This window comes from Sturnira hondurensis, unplaced genomic scaffold (genome assembly GCF_014824575.4).
Source record: "Sturnira hondurensis isolate 20B ecotype Veracruz unplaced genomic scaffold, ASM1482457v3 Scaffold0024770, whole genome shotgun sequence".
NCBI lineage: Eukaryota > Metazoa > Chordata > Mammalia > Chiroptera > Phyllostomidae > Sturnira > Sturnira hondurensis.
In genome coordinates, this window is record NW_028097401.1 from 105395 (window position 1) to 119135 (window position 13741).

Below are 13741 nucleotides of genomic sequence, written 5' to 3' on the forward strand. Positions count from 1 at the left end.
AAATCCTACACAGAAGAGACTGATTTGTGCTCGGAGATCGAGTTCAGTAGTTGAGTCCATACAGGAGAGCAGCTGACACCACCAAGGCTGTATTCATGAGGCTGGCATTGCTGGGTGCTCTTTCCTCCTGACTCCCATGGGGCACTGCAGGTCAGGGGAACTGGTGCCTAACATACTCATTTTTAACTAAAAATGACAATCATCTATTTAACAAACATCTCCTGAGTGCCTGTTTCATCTAGAACTATACTAATTGTTATGAGACATAAAGATTTTTAAGACATATAAAGATAAAAAGTTCATTATTTGGTGAAAGGAAATCTCAGCTTAAATAAGTGACATTTGACCTGAATCTCCTTTTGTCTTTGATATGTCCTGAAGTTTCCCCATATACCCTTATAGTGAGGATTTAACTGTTGCAACTGTTGTTATTGGCCAAGCCCGTATTCTTACTTGGTTTCTGAAGAGCCCCCCACAAGAACCTAGCCTAACTCCCAAGGGTGGAAAGGCCCTCTTTTCAGGCTGTCTGACAGCCGTCCCTTCAATGGGGCTCAGAGATGATCAAGCAGGCGGCCACCTTTTTCTCTGTTGTAACTGGCTTATGATGTCATGGTTCAGATGAGAAGGGTGTGGTGCCCTGCAACACCCATTGGGGTAAAACAGTAAGGGCAGTGGTCAGCCCAGTGTTTCAGCACATGGGTGTGTTTGACCCATTTGCATACCCACAGCAGTCCCAGAATGCTTAGTTACTGAGGCCTGACCACCCCAGCCACAAGGGATAGACAGTAATTCTCAGCAGTTTAAAAATTACGGAATTCATGCACACCGAATTCATTCATTCATTAATTAGCCTTACAAAATGTGTGAATTGAAATTATATCCATGGTCTTAAGAGATGAAACTCAACATTACTTGGGAACACACTGTGTGTTGTTCCCGTGAAGCCTTACTGTAAGGCCTGTGTGGTGCAGAGGGGTTAAGTGATGTTCATTGTGTTAAAGTAAATGTTTAACTTGTAATTGTTATGTAGATAGGAGCCTTCTCCTCTGTTCATATGCACTGAAGCATCATGTAATTATAGGTGCCAATTACCTAGAAAACAGGAGTTCCCTCAAGCCAGAAAGTGGAATTGAGAAGAAAACACTAGACAAGACACTAATGAGAGGTCTGTGTCTCCTGTTGTTCATAACGTAGATGTAAAGACGTCTAAGAGGAAATCCAAATGCTGGTGTTGGGGTCATTTCTTTCACGTGGACCATGTGGAACCTGAGGTGGAGGAGGTAGGACATGAAAGAATGTCACATAGAATGTGTCAGTTCCTTCAAATAAGAGGATAAATAGCTCAGGTGGCAGGTCGAATAAGAGTAAGAGGGATTTTCAGCCTCTGACCAAATAGCTGCACACATTGTAAGTCAGGCTGTTCTAAGCTCTGTGGAGCATTTACCATCCACCTGAGAGAAGAGTGAACTGCAGGAAGGTGAAGACCAGGAGGCTTTCACCTGAGTGTGAGGAGAGAACCAGCGCCCCCTGGCGGGCAGCATGGTCAGAGCAGCCACCCAAGCAGGATACCTGTACAGGGGAGGTGCATTCAGGAGTAAGGCAGTCAGTTAGACACCCTTTCCACTGGGCGGTTCCTGAGAGAGCTGAGTCTCCCTGCTGCTGGGATTTTGTTGTTTGATCTTTAGATGACTAGAGATAGAGTGATATGTGAACACAGATATATAAATAGTGTGACTGATTTCACTGAGCACTGTCAAATCTCAGAAGTTACTAGAAGGATTCAGGAGTTCAAAATTTGCTAACTGAAGCATTATATCGCACAGAGCTAATTAGATAAGAAGTAAAATACTTATACTCAAGGAAATAGAGTGCAGCTGTTCACAGCATGTTGCTTAGATGTTTTGACATGGGAAATAGTTTCTGGTATATTTCTAAATGAAAGGTCAAGTAACAACACTGATATATGTATTTAAATTCATGATACATATGAAAAAGTACAATAAAATGGTATACTATCTACAAATTATTAATAATGCTTTTTTTAGGGTATTACCTCTTTAGTCTTAAATAGAGTTTTGTAATGTTTTTCTAAGACAGTTTTGAAACTTGATGTGAAGTGCTCTCACACAAGGTAAAAACCACCATATTCACACAATGACCCCTATTCTTAAACTTTAATCTTTAAAATGTTTGATTCTGTGATTTTTCGAGTAGGAATAAAACAAGAGAATAATATAAACTTGGTAATTAATAAGGTGTTAGTTACAAATATATATTTTGCCTAAAAATAAACTACTAAATAATATCAAGACCATTTTCGTCAATGCTAATGTTAATTTAGTGAAATAGATTTGACTCCATAAAAGGGAAGTCAGTAAAGCTGATTTCAATGTTCACAAATATGAGAATGTGTTATCCCAGGAACAATTTGTATTCCTTGCCAAATATTATGCTTGCTCTTTTAAAAGACGACATCAGAAATGTGAGGAAAGTCATGATGGAATATAAATTATTGAGATTAAGATACTAGTTTATGAGTATGACTCTTCCCTAAAGTAATCAGGCCCTTTTGAAGAAGTGTCTGTGCCCGTGGCTGATGTAGGGAATGTATGAGAAAAGTGTGAAACAGCCATCAGAAGTAAGGAAGTGCTCAAAAACTATGGAGACAGATGTGTTAGAAAAGAAAAGGGCAAGCTTAGACAGTCCATATGTAGAATAACTGGGCATGAACAAATAATAATTATAATCCCTTGATAAAAATTCTCCTTTCATGGAGATTACATTCTAGTTAAAGGAGATAGACAGTACATGTAATAAATAAGTAGCATATGTAGCCTGTGTGTGGTGTTCATTGCTATAGAGAAAAGCAAAATAGGAAGGTAGCTAGGGAAGATGGACACGACTGGAGGCTTTGGCAGAGCCCTGCGTAGAGCACATGCACGCTCTCCATTAAGGAATTCCTAATACTCCAGAGTTTGTGTTGCTGTTATACTGGCATTTTATTTCATTTTGTAGTTGGTTATTGCTGATGTGCAGAAATGCTCTTAATTTCTGGAAGGGGGTCTTGCAACTGGCTCTCTCTCGTTAAATCTAATAGGTAAAGTTTTTCCCTAGCTATCCAAGCATATCACCTGTAAGTGGTGGTACCTTGGAACATCTTCATCTGTTCTGTTATTCACAGGCCAGGACCTCTAGTGTCAGACAGTGGCTATGATAGCAGGTGTCCTTTCTTGTGCCTGATCTGAAGCAAGTGTATCGGTTGTCCACTACATGTACTATTTGCTGTCGGTTGGGGGCATTTAATCTTTACTAAGTTATGTTTCTGAGAACAAAGTATATTAAAGTGAGGGAGTGTCTGCCTTTGTATATAATAAAACATGTTATAAAGCAATTACAGTTAGATCTGTGGCATTGGTGTAGAAAAAGACATGCATCAATGAATCAGAATACAACATCTCCAAGAAGCTTTTGTAGTTGAGAATTTAGTTTATGAGATGAGCATAGTTACAAATCAATTTAGGAAGATATTTCTACTAAATAAGTGATTTTGGGACAAATGCTATACTATCAGGAAAAAGAAACGTCATCTATCCTATTGTATGGTGTAGCAAGTAATTTATAATATATCTAAAGTTAGGAAATACATTTTACAAATGAGTTTCAGTCTGTTCCCTTCACTTCTAAAACACTAAATGTAAAAAAATTTTTAAAAATGAGAGACTAAATCCACAAAGTAAAGAGGACAATAAGTGAGAAAGGGCTTAAGAAGAACAAACGGGTAGATGGAGAACAGTCACTGGATGTAAAGCACAGTGTGGAGAACATAGTCAACAACATTGTGATAACTATGGATGGGGCCAGGTGGGTACTGGATTTATCAGGGGGATCACTTTGTAAATTACATAAATACCTAACCACTGTGCTACACCCCAGAAATTACTATAAAACAATATTGAAAGTCACCTATAATTGATGAAAAACCCAGTATTTTATGAGGAATTAGAGGCTAGAAAGCAACTTTTGGGGTGTCTTCTGCCTTCTGAAGGTCCAAAGCTAACGTAGCCCCTGTCAAACTTCCCCTTCCCACTGCAGCCCTCACACAGGTAGCCCTCTGTCTCCTTTGCTCAGAAAGTGGGCTGGGAGAAGATGCTGTGGCTGCCAGCTCCCAGAAAAAGCCAGGGAGAGGCTATCACAAGCCCTTTCCTGGTACAACACCAGGTGGACAGGGCCCTTGAGGGCTAATGGTCACTCTCCCTTGTGGGGAAAGAAGGGAGGTAATCCCTGGGCCTCCCCACACTTCACTGCATAGTGCTTAACACGCTCAGTGTGTTCTTTCACTCGGGATGATTGGAGTGCATTGACAGTTCTGAACACTGAAAATCCCTCAGTACACACCAGGGTAGGGAAGGATGTCTTTCTTAAAGTGAAAGAAAAGGCCAAGTTCCAGAAGGTTACAGGGTGTGGTGGTGGGATTGCTGAGATGGGTAGCAGCATCTGTCTAGGGACTGGAATATAAAGGTCTCCCTGTTCCCGCTCAAATAAAACAGTGTTCCGTAGTTGCGCCCCAGGGATGTCCTGGCCCATGAAGCTAATGGTCAAAGGAATGCGGAGATGGGCAAGTCAGAATGAAGGTGTCAAGATGGAATCACGGCTTCATGCTCATAAAGTGGGGTAAAGTCCCCACCATTTTCATGTTCAAGACTCAGACATGCTTCCCTCGAGAAATTAAAGTTTGGTGAGCTCCTTCCCACACTCCAGGGACAAGGCAACGAAACTTTCATTGGCAAAGTTGAAATCTAGGTAGGACATTAGGTGCAGAAGTGACCGAATAGGGGAGGGAAAATAAAAGTATTTCATAAACAAAACATAATTGGCCCCTTGAGACATCATCGGTAAAGTTAAAGAAAGTTCCTTATCTGGGTTGGAAGATGGCAATGGAGTAGGAGGGAGCAGATTCCACTTCCCCGTACACAAAGGAGAAAAACCTGGACAATATAGGGAGGAAGAGGGCAAAGAGCCAACAGTACTGCAGCATATATGAAAATAAGAGACCAGAAATTGCAATAGACACTGAAAAAACATAAGGTAAGAAGACTACTCCAGGACAATAAGGTCCCAGGGACCAGCACAGACATGGGTCTGTAGCCCTGGGCCTGATGCCTGGGGCCCAGTGCTGGGTCTACCACAGACTCTTTGGCAGGCAGGCACCTGCCACAGAATCCTTGGGAGAGAACTGGGTCAACTGCTCCCTCCCTCCCTGGCCAAGCAGGGTTTGAGCAGCACCAGGAGAGACCTTGTTGCTTGAAGTTGCAGAGAGGGGAATGAGGACAAAGAGGCAAACACACAAGGGCCATGATCACCCTCAGAGTCTGTGGTCACAGGCTTGGGAGAGTTGAGAGCCCTGCAGTGACAAGCACTGATTTGGATAGTCACCGGCTTGGCTGGAGAATTGGGGTATACTGAATGGCAGGCTTGAGTGGGAGGAATTTCTCAAAAAGTAAGTCTGTTTGGGAGATTCTCCTGTGACAGCTGTTGGCTTACATTCTACCCAGTCGGGCAGCAATCCCGAGGTTACTTGAAAGTCCCTATGTTTCCCCATAGCACTGTGAAGGGTTTATACCCAAGCCAGTGGGACCCAGGCAGCCTGACTAGCACCGTGTCCACCACACCCCAGCCCACAGTGATGACTGCTGGGAAAAGAGCGCTCTAAAAAAGACCTGGATCCCCCTTCTGGGGTTCTGGGGAAAGGTGCCAGTCTAGCTCTGGGAGAGTACTTGCAAGACTGGCTGAGTACACAAGAAAGGCCACTCCAATTGTACCTCAACCTGCTGCAGCCAGCAAGACCAGAAAAACCAGCTTGGCCAGTTTGGAACCAACATGAGGTTTTTTTCTAATCTTTTATTTAACAAATTTTTATTATTGTTCATTTTTCAATACCTTTTCCACTCTTCTTTCTCGTTTTACTCCTCCTTCCTTTCTTTCCAATTTTATCTCTTCTTCCTCCCATCTCCTGCCTTTTTTCTCTTTTTTTAAATCCCCACAAGTGAGACAAAAAACTTGGAACTGTGAAAGGACCACAGGTGGACCCAAAGAGGGGGCATCCCAACAGTTGAGACAGTGAGACAAATTTCACTTTGCTTTTTCAGAGAAACTACAAGCTACTGCGTATTTGTAGTATAATTTTTTCGTTATTCCTACACTTCTTATTTTAATAGTTATTTTGTACTGTTCCTGTATAGTCTTCAAAGCTTGGCTCATTATTTTGCATCATTTGACAGGTTTCCCCTGTTCTCTCCTCCACAGTGTATTGCTAATTTACTGTCTTTCACATCACTTGTGTTCCTTTAGCACACTACTCAAAGTTCTATATCCCCTATTTATGGTATCCAGATCACATAGATTCTGTCATATGATTGCTCTGATATTACTGTAAATAATAGCTGTTTCATACAATTGTAAATACATCAAATCACTACTCCTCAATCTTAGTCCACTTCACAATTTCCTGAACTCTGTTACTGTAGTGGTTAACTCTATTCTCTCACACACTAAACCTATTTACTATCCTTTACTCTCACTTTACCTCAGAATCTGTCCTCCCACAAACTTTCTAAATCCTACTCATAGGCTTTCTAAATCCTACTCATAATCCTCCTCTTCCCAACAAGAGTCTAACTTCTTCCCATCCATTCTTAAAAGTAGCTGGTTGGGTTGAAGATCACGGTTAACACTATATATAGCCAAAGAATCTCCTATCTCTTCTCTACCGGCTGCTACAGTAAATATCATAGAATACTCTCCTGCTGTCATAAACCTGTTCGCCTTCTTCAGCAACTGATCACAAAAAAAGAGTAAGAGAAAGCGGTGAACAGCAGGATGCCCACTGTAAGAGGAAACCCAACAACAAAGGAACCACCAACACGTAACAACAGAAGAAGGTGCAGGAGGGAGTGGAAACCATACAAACCTCAATCCAGAACCTATCTGGAAATACAACTAAATAGTGGAAAAACTACCCAGTACGAACAACTGAACAAGAGCAAAAGAGAATCCTCAAAACCTTGTACACAGAGAAAAACTAGCTTCAACACAACCTGCCCTCACCAGCACAACAAATTACAATAGGTGGTGGACAGAGGGACCATCAGTTAACCAGCTGGTGGGAAGGACCCACAAAAGAAGGACCCCCAAATGATCAAAACCCAAAGAGAAACACAGAGCCAACTTAAAGGACAGCCCAAGACCAGTGAGCTTGGGAGATCAAGGAGACGACACCATTAAATCTCACAGGTATTCTAACACAGAAGTTCACACCATAAACCCAGGGAGCCAGAACAAATCAATTTAAGAAGCTGAAGCTAACAAGAAGAGTCTCACAAACAGCGGGAAGACAAAGAACCAATCCCCAAGGGAAAGGAAAAGAGGAAGGCTAAGAAAGAATGCTAGATGAAATAGAGACAAGTCAGCAATCAGACAGCAAATTCAAAGCACTGGTTGTCAGGAAGTTCAATGAGCTCACAATGAGCTACTAGAAACTACAGGAAAACTACAATGAACTCACTGCAAAGGATCTCAACATGAAAAAGAAAATAGAAACTATCAACAAGGGCCAGGAGGAAATGAAGAATACAATTCCTGAACTGAAGAACACAGTGGAAGTAATCAAAAGCTGGATTGATGAAACAGAAGATCGGATCAGTGAGTTTGAGGACAAGGTGGAAAACAAAACACCCAGAAAGAGCAAGAAAAGGAAAAAAAGACTCAGAAAGAATGAAGAGGGATTAAGAGAAATGTAAGACAAAATGAAACATAATAATATCCAAATAGTAGGGATACCAGAAGGAGAAAAGAAGATGGAAAACGTATTTGAAAAAGTAATGATGAAAAATTTCCCTAATTTGGTGAGAGAAAAAGTCACTGAGTGGTACAACTTTTCTTAACCAAATTGGGACGTTGGGACAACTAAGTTTTATTTTTAATTCTCACAAAGGACGTGCTTATTGAATTTTTAAAAAGAGTTGAGGGAAAGAGGAAGGGACATAAGTGTGAGAAACATGCATGGGTTGCCTCGTGTATGTGTGCCAACTGGGACCAAACCCTCAAACTAAATGAGATGTATGTCCTGACCAGGAACCAAACCCAGGACCTTTCAGTTTATGGGATGACCCTGTAACCTACTGAGCTATACCAGCCAGAGCTGATTATTGATTTTAGTGGCTTCCAATTGCTTATGTTGCTTGGGCAGGGATCTCTAAAGCAGACTGGGGTCCTGGAGCAGGGCAAAGGACCTTGCTCCTTCCTTTCTGCCCACTGCTGTTGTCAGCCTTGCCCAACAGCTCTTGGTAGTGGCAGTGAAGTCCCTCTGCCCAGCCTTAGTTATTCAGCTCCCCAGAGCCAGCCTGGTGATTCCCCACTGGGGCCACAGTGCTGCTTGGGCACCACTTCTCCTCACAGGGTTAAGTCTGAACCCCGACTCCTCTGACCTTCTGGACGCTAATCACCCAGCCTGTGTTCTATGCCCTTGAACCCTAGGTATGGTAGCTTCACACACTTCTGCTTGTTTATCTGACAGCTCTGTGTTTACTGATATTGTTCCCCAGTATCCTTGTACCCATTGTGTTGTATGAAAGCCTCTCTACTATCATATCACACCAGTACGGTTTCTGTTTCTTGTTGGATTCCCATCTGATTCAAAGAGAAAATACAGATAATTCATGTTCTGGTCAGGTGTGACACAAAACTCAGCCAAGACTAGAGGATGGGAAAAACCTATGGGCCCCAGCTGCCCTGTGTAGCACCTACTCTATTTGGAGGGTTAGTAGGTGGGGAAATTGAGTTCTTGAGCCATAGTGAATGCAAGGTGTGGTCATTGTAATGTGTGAAGGAGTCCCAGAAATTGTTCTAGAATTCTAAATGGAAGAACATGGACCCCACAGTGAGTGAAAGAATCGTGAACGCCACCATCTTGCCACAAGTGTCCTTGTGGAGAACACCAGAGATGAGTCACTGGAGAGCCCCTTTCCCTTGAAGGGAGCTGAGGGCAGTGTCCTTGGTGGGTCTTTATCCCTCCCTACACCAAACACTCAGAAGTATATTGAGAGGTGGTGGAGTGGAGCAGAGAATAAATCATGTCTTCTTGTTCAGGCACCTTTTCTTCTAAGAGATTCTTATGAAATGGGAATTTCAACACTAACTCACAGATACTCTTCTCTATCTTAGTGTGTTTTTTCTCAACCCAAGTCACATTCAGCTGGTCTTCTCGATTTTAGCTGTAAGTCTGTGGTAAGTTTCATATGTTGTCTAGTCTTTGTTCACTATTCAATTTCAGACAGGCTGTGACGAGGAATCTCAGTGCAGAAGAGAATTGTTATTGTCTGTCAGTGCCAGCTGTTTGCTAATTATAGACTCAGCTAATAGGATCATTTAAGTTTCCATTTTGTTTATATACACCTAGTATGGATTATTTACTTTGAGACATTTAGTATACAATTTTTGTTTAAATGGTAATATACATTAGCTGTTTGAGAGAGTTGCTTGAAAGTGTTTTCATTGTCCGGAGAAATTCATTCATGTTCTCATGACATAATGGACTAAATCAACCACAAAAGGAGTTTGTTACAGAAGACCGTCCTGAAGGTTTTATATTTGACAGTGAACTACCATTTGGTGAGTTATCTGAATGTGGGAATTATTATCTTTTGAGTCCTTTTAACAGACCTGTCACTCCAAGCAGGTTCTGTAGAGCAGCAGATAGGAATTGTCTTGTATGTCCTCAGCCCAGACATGTGGATGAACATGGAATGTGTTTGGTAAATGTCTGTGGGTTTTTGTTTTGTGTTTTAGCTACTTCAGAGAGGAGGAAGATGAGATGACAGTCACTGGTCCTTCTGCTTTAGTTTACTGTGTCTTTCATCGTAGGACATTTTAGAAATAGCACTGCTGCTTTCATTCACCCCAAATGTGGCAACAAACCTGAAACAAAAATGGCTAACACTTTTCTATACATTTAAGGCCAATGAATCCTATAGTTGGAAGAGACCCGATCATTTTTCTTGCTCGCCTTCTCCCATAACATGGGAATCCAAATCTCTGAGTTAAAGCCCTCACTGACATACAGCTCGGTCTTACTAAAGCAACCAGCTTTCTTCACCAAGGTGATTCCAACTGTTATGGCTTTATTTCTTGAACTAAGACAATATCGTCTTCCAGTGTTTCTGCTTTGAACTGTGGTCATTCCTTTGAAGCAGGCTGAAACCTTCACACTTTTGCTTCTAACACCTTGCAAATATTAACCTATGAGGAAATTTAAATGGAAAATTGATATGGGGTCACACTTATGAGTTTTTTGAGATTCTTATTTGTGCAATTCAGATGGATGCCGGGCTGAAGAAGGAGATGGAGTCGACAGACAAGAAAATGGAAGCAGTGGTTAAATAGTTACAAGTCAAACCTCAGAATTCCCACCCTGGGACAAGTTTTTTTGTGAAGATAAACCCCAGAAAATAAGATTCGTGATGAGTAATATTTTCATGTTAAAGTTAAGCTATAAAATATGTTAAAGGTTCTAAGGACATGAGTGTATAGTTAGAGCTTTAGCTCTTGCCTTGGCTACTGATCAGTAGTTTTAAATCCCAGGCCAAGACCCATCAAGAAATCATTCAACCAGCATTTTACCAGTGAAGAAGAATAGAAAATTATATAGCAAATAACAACTAGTCTCCCACATAATAAAGATTCAAGTGCATGTGTGTGAATGTATATGTGTGTGTGTAATTATATACATAACATATACATTATCCACACTCATGTAGGCACAGAATATAAATGTTCAGAAAGAGTTAAGTGTATAATAAGTAATATATTCACATAGTATGCACTTGTGTGCATATGTTATACACATGATATACACACATGCATATAAGGATTCAAGTGCGTGTGTGCATATATGTGTGTGTAACTGAATATGTAACATTTTATCCACACATACAAGCATAGAGTATGAATATTCATATAGGGATAAGTGTGTGATGGGTAACATCTCATCATGAAATAGCATGATAAGAGTAGAATGTCTGGGTCCAAAAGTCAAAAGGCAAATTTCTCTCCCTAAATCCAGCTGAAGTGGTAGCAGTCCATTTGCCATGTTCTAAACTTAATTCAAGATGATGCTGCCAGTAAAAATTACAAGGCTAACACATAAGTCATCTAATGAAGGCACAAATCTGTGAGACTCTCTAATAGGAGGATCTCCCACAGGCTCCTGGTCCTTCCCACCCTCGTGTGTGTGGGTGCAGATGCAGGCCCACAGACCCCTCCTCACAATGGCTGTGTGTGCACTGCAGGTAGGGCCTCCTCCCAGGCAGGCCTCCAAAGCAGTTGTGCTAGAAAGTGTCCACTATTAGGAAGGCAGTAGGTACGTTAACGTGTTAGGAACAATGGTGGAAGCTTGGAAATAAAGGTAAGATTTACTAAGCAGTGTAATAGGACACTAGCATTTAATTTATTAAGGTGAAAAAAAAACCCTTCTGTGTCATTTGCCATGCATAGATAGCATTTATTTAGTAACTGACAAACAGAACAGAAGTGTCACTGAAGATGTTTTCTGAGGGAAGAAACGATGACACATGCAGGTCTACCATGTTAAAGATGTCCCTCGGGGACTCAGATGTGCTGAGCTCTCTCCCTTGTTCCTTCCCAGAAGAATGGGGGGCAACCAGACTTCTGTCACAGAGTTCTTCCTAGTGGGATTCCTGCTCACCCTAGTGGGTGTTCCTATTTGGGGTCTTCTCCATGTGCTATGCCTTCACCCTGCTGGGCAACGGGGTCATCCTGGGGCTCATCTCACTTGACTCCCGACTGCACACTCCCATGTACTTCTTCCTCTCCCACTTGGCCACTGTCGACATAGCCTATGCCTGCACCACGGTGCCCCAGATGCTGGTCGACCTCTGGAGGCCAGCACAGCCCACCTTCTTTGCTGGCTGCATGATGCAGACCTTTCTCTTCTTGACTTTTGCTCCCACTGAATGTCTTCTCCTGGTGGTGATGTCCTATGACAGGTACATGGCCATCTGCCTGTCCCTTCTGTATTCTACCATCATGAGCTGGAGAGTCTGCCTCACCCTGGCAGTGACTTCCTGAGTCCTCCTAGCCCTAGTACATATGGTGTTACTCTTACCATTGCTTTTCTGTGGTCCCCAGAAAGTGAATCACTTTTTCTGTGAAATTGTAGCCATTCTTAAACTACCTGTGCAGAAACCCATCTAAACAAGGTTATGGTTTTGGCTGAGGCAGTGTCGATGCTGGTGGGACCAGTGTCTGTAATTGTGGTCTCCTATGGTCACATTCTATGTACCATCCTGAAGATCCAGTCAGCAGAGGGACACCAGAAAGCTTTCTCCACCTGCTCCTCCCATCTATGTGTAGTGGGGCTTTTTTATGGCACAGCCATTGACATTTATGTTCGACCCCAACATAGGGACTCCCAGGAGAAGAAGAAATACCTCTTCCTATTTCACAGCCTTTCCAATCCCATGCCGAATCCCCTGATCTACAGTCTGAGGAAGAGAGAAGTCAATGCTGCTCTGAGAAGGAGGCTGAGAAGGAGAGACCATTGCGAGAGCCTCATAGTTAAAAAGTAACTGAGCTTACAGGGACCTGAGAAGTCACCTGATACTCAGGATACATAGAAATGCTCTGGGCCTAGGGCATCCTTTCCATGTGCCTGAACCCTCCTGTGACTACCTCTGGAGAAAGCCCATCTGGTCCCTCCTCCCCCAGGATGTTGCACGAGAAAATGAACCCCTCTTCCAGCTCTCTGCTTGGTGCTCACACGTGTCATATGTTCATGAGGGATATTTCGAATAGAGGAAATAAATTGATATATTCTATAATCAGGACTTGTAGATGAAATTTTATTGTAGAAAACAAGGTAATGGCAGAATATTTAAAATAAAGGAATTGAGACTGATTATATAGCAATTATTGAAATATTTTGAATTTAGCCACTGTCATCTTCCAAAAGCAGGTGTACATTTAAAATATTTGGTTATTTTCCTGCATATTTCTGTGACAGTGATATTTACTGAGGCATCAAGAACTTAAATTAGGAAGAGCAGGAGCCAGGACTTCAAGGAAAAGAGGATTAAGGGTGTAACTCTGATGGAACTAACAGCAAGAAGAGAACCCTGAAGGGTGTCATGCTTAAAGATACAGAAACATTGGAACTTTCTCTGCTGCTGTGTTTCTGTCTTTGTAGTGTAGGTGGAGTTCCGGGATGGTGGGGACGAGAGGAAGAAGGCAGGATGGGCATAGCTGACAGTCCTTGGCAGAATTACCATTTTCTCAAATAGGTTTGGTCACACATCTCCCATGGGAAATGACCAAAACTTAGAACATTCTCACAAATCAGAGCAGACTGTGTAATTGCTATGAGGACTGTTTTACCAATAATATGAGGCTATAAATTATCAGTAGTAATTTACTCTTTAAAGTAAGATACATGAAGTGAGTTAAATTAACCGCTTTAGTCACACATGAAACTCTAGTACATTTATGAAGTGATAGAACACAGTTTAAGAAGTAGCGGGAAAGCACGTAGAAAGAGACTTTTTCAAAACTGTCCTCAAATTATATGCTAAATGAAACCTGAATACTTAAAATGCACCAAAGGGAAATATTTACTTTTAAAATACTGTTTGTGTGTGTGTGTGAAGAGTTTTTAAAGAGGAAAAATATGAAT

General features: G+C 41.8%; 1 pseudogene; it reads left to right on the forward strand.

Moving 5' to 3' along the window:
- Positions 1-11702: 11702 nt before the first annotated feature.
- On the forward strand, positions 11703-12641 carry LOC118981814 (olfactory receptor 2A25-like; annotated as a pseudogene).
- Positions 12642-13741: the final 1100 nt, after the last annotated feature.